The sequence below is a fragment of the Alexandromys fortis genome, unplaced genomic scaffold (assembly GCF_014885135.2).
Source record: "Alexandromys fortis isolate MF-2015 unplaced genomic scaffold, M_Fortis_MF-2015_v1.1 scaffold_78, whole genome shotgun sequence".
NCBI lineage: Eukaryota > Metazoa > Chordata > Mammalia > Rodentia > Cricetidae > Alexandromys > Alexandromys fortis.
Window position 1 is genome coordinate 4,817,447 of NW_026067977.1, and position 3,428 is coordinate 4,820,874.

The 3,428-nt window shown below is 46.7% G+C and overlaps 1 long non-coding RNA gene across 1 annotated transcript; it reads right to left on the reverse strand.

Moving 5' to 3' along the window:
* Positions 1-265: 265 nt before the first annotated feature.
* LOC126510792 (uncharacterized) lies at positions 266-2,446 on the reverse strand. The gene is made up of 3 exons (XR_007594498.1): positions 2,259-2,446; positions 1,605-1,840; positions 266-433 (listed from the first exon to the last, which is right to left on the reverse strand). It is a non-coding gene; the product is annotated as an uncharacterized lncRNA (long non-coding RNA).
* Positions 2,447-3,428: the final 982 nt, after the last annotated feature.

A 3,428-nucleotide genomic window follows, 5' to 3' on the forward strand; every position in this document is an offset into this window, starting at 1 on the left:
ATGTAGGAGACCTGCCACGTCCCTTGCCTGGGTAGAGTGAGATAGCTGGCCCTGGTGGTACAGGCACAAGAGAGTGAGCAGGCTGACTAACTCAGCTACCACTCAAGTGCAGATCCAAGGCTTTGAGTTGGCCCACCCCAACACCTACCCCATTTAGGAACCGCTGAAGCATGTGAAGGGACCGGTCCTGCAGAACCAAAGCTGTGGAACCTCATGACACAAAACAACAGGATATCAAAGAGGAGTCCTGGTATTGATAATCCAGTATTGATAACCCAGAATTGATAATCGAGTAACAGATGCCAGGGGCCTCAAACAATACCAATGACTCGTTCATAGCGATGAACATTTGCAGGTAAAGCTGTGTGAAACACAGTGACACAGTGCAGCATCCATGGCGAGATTTGTTTTCTTTCCTTTTGTGGGGGGAAGGCTGCAAAGGCAGAGGGCAGATATGGAAGGATGGGAAGATGAGTAGGAGTGGGGTGCAGGATGTAAAATTCATAAAGAATCAATAAAAAGATAAACAAAACAAACCATGTGCTCTTCCTGTCTCAGCCTCCCAAGTGCTGGGATTCTAAGTATTTGCTACCACCTCTCAGTATCAGAGAACTTTTTCATCCTTTGGTGCCTTCTTAATATTATTATGAGAGTTAAATGAGACCTCTGTGCAAAGGAACTTAGAATACAGTAGGTCCTCTGATCAATGACAGATTCTATGTTTGCATATAAGGAAGACAAGGACCTAGTGAGCATCCCTCGCTCTCCCAAATTTTTGTCTCACTCCATCCCTTCTGCCTCTTCCTTCAAAGCCTGTCCTCGGGGCTGGAGAGATGGCTCAGTGGGTAAGAGCTTTGCCTGCTCTTCCAAAGGTCCTGAGTTCAATTCCCAGCAACCACATGGTGGCTCACAACCATCTGAAATGAGGTCTGGTGCCCTCTTATGGCCTGCAGGCATACATGCAGACAGAATATTGTATACAGAATAAATAAATATTTTTTAAAAAGCCCGTCCTCTGCTGATGTATTAGATACGTTTCTATTGCCATGATAAAAAATCATAACCAAAACAACTTACAAAAGGAAGACTTAACTGAGCCTACTGTTTTAGAGGGTTAGCGTCTTGGTGGCAGAGCAAAAACCATGGCAGCAGGCACAGGTGAGAGCTCACAGCTTGATCCATAACCACAAGGTAGAGAGAGCTAACTAAAAATGGTGTGGGCTTTTGAAACCTCAAAGCTTGCCTGCTCCAGTAACACACCTCCTCCACACTCTTTCCAAACCCTTCCACAAGCTGGTGACCAAGTATTCAAACATATTCATCCCTGGAGACCATTCTCACTCAAACCACCACAGCTGGGCTGTTCTTCCCCTCCCATGGTGGACTAGTTACCTTTCTCATTGCTCTGACCAAAATACCAGGCAAGAAGCAACACAAGGTGGGAAGCGTTTATTTTGGCTTTTAGTTCAAGGAGACACAGTCTATCGTGGTGGGGATAGCAGGGCAGTCAGCATGTGGAGGCATTTGGTCACATTACACCCACAGTCAGAAAGCAGAGAGAGCTGAATGGTGGTACTCCATTTACTATCTCCTTTTTTACTCACCTGAGCCCTCAGCCACAGGGATGAGCCTTCTCATACTCAAGGTAGGTCTTCTCTCTTCAGTTTAACCTTTCTGCCAACACACTCATGGACACACCCAGAGGCATGTTTCCATGGTGATCCTAAACCAATCAGCTTGACAATGAAGATTAGCCATCACAGGAAGGAGCAAGACTCAACCATTTTCTTCTTGGTCCCACCATTCAATGAGTGGATGGGTTCTCAGCCGAGAACAACGCCTGTGTGTTGAGGGAGGGGCATGATGAACTGTTTCCACTCTTTCTGCTCTCTCCAGAACAAATGTTACAATCTGCTTTTCCCTGCATGACCTGAAAACAAACACCCCTGGGTACAATAACAAATTTCTTTTTTTCCAAAGACTGCAGTAAATATAAGATAGAGAAGGGATACATAGTATTCCTCTAAGTATGGGATAGGGAAAGGATACATAGTATTCTATCAACACGGGTGTTAATCCTACTCTTTGGGAAATTAGCCTAGTCTTACCTATAGGGATATTCACCTCCTTATTAGCTTAGTTTTTATTGTGAAATACCACCTTGTTGGCCCCAAAAGACTTCCACCCGAAGCAGAGGCTGATAACTCTTGGTATAATTTCGCGGCTCCTCACTTTCTCCTTTAAGAAGAGCGGCTTACCTTGCTGCGCATCCCACAGTCCACTTCCATCTCCCTACTTGGAGGCTCAGCCCGCGTGGGAACACCCACTCAGCATTGATTTCCAGCCTGAAAGGCACTGTTTGGTCTCAGCTTGCTGCAGAGATGACTAACACAAACCCAAAGATAAATCACCCAGGTTACCAGCTCCTGCCTGCCAACTCTCTCCCAGACCTGGTGACCTCCTCCAAGCCCCAGCCCAGCCCAGCCCTGGTCTCCTGGAACTGGAGTTGCATCTTGTGCCCCTCTCTATCCACCCGAAATGTACCAAAGCCCACATGTCTAGACCAGGGCTTCCCAGCTTGGGTTGGTTGTCCCCCTCTTGTTTGGTTTGCACTTTTGTGCTGCGTGGTATTAATGAAGCCATCTTCAGACGAGGCTCAATTCCCAGGTCTGACTATAACAAGATCTTCCCATAACTGAGCAATATAACACACCCCCACACCCCATTGAGAACCTTCTCAATCTATTACATTGTGACACCACAATTTCTCTAATTTTTTTTTTAGTACGCAATAACAACAAATAAAATTCCCTTCCAAAGAAAGAGAACAGTCACCCACACACACACACACTTCACAACCCGCCCCCCAACTCTGGTGAGAGTTAATTCCCCCTAAATCTCAAACCCCTCCGTTTTGGGAACAACCAATAACCAAGCGCCTGTAATGGCCTCTCCAGCTCACCCCACCCCACCATCCACCCCAATTTCCTCAATCTGCTCAGCAACCAGAGCCATTAAATCTAGAAAACTAATTTGTAAGGAAAACAATGAGAAATGCAATAGTTTCTCCGTTGGATTCTAATGCAAAGTCCCACCAGGACCCGGCCCGTTGTAAAGAAAGAAGAGAGGAGCCTGGAGAGAACCGCCTATTAGCATTCAAAGCTCCAGCACTTGGGAAGCTGACCTGCTGCAAAATGGAAATTTGCCCTAACCCGCAGGGGCCAGCACTCAGGTTCGAATTATTTATCCTGCAAACAACAAGCAATCATGGGCTCGCTCCCCTGCAGATCAGGGGGGGCCTTCAGAGTTTGCGCTGTTGGCGATGTCATCCCAGGACGCGTGCCTGGGTTACTTGGGAGCAGAGCTATTTGGGAAAAGAAAAAGCCTGAAATAAAGCTGGGGAGGGAAGAGAGAGAAAGAGTCAGAAA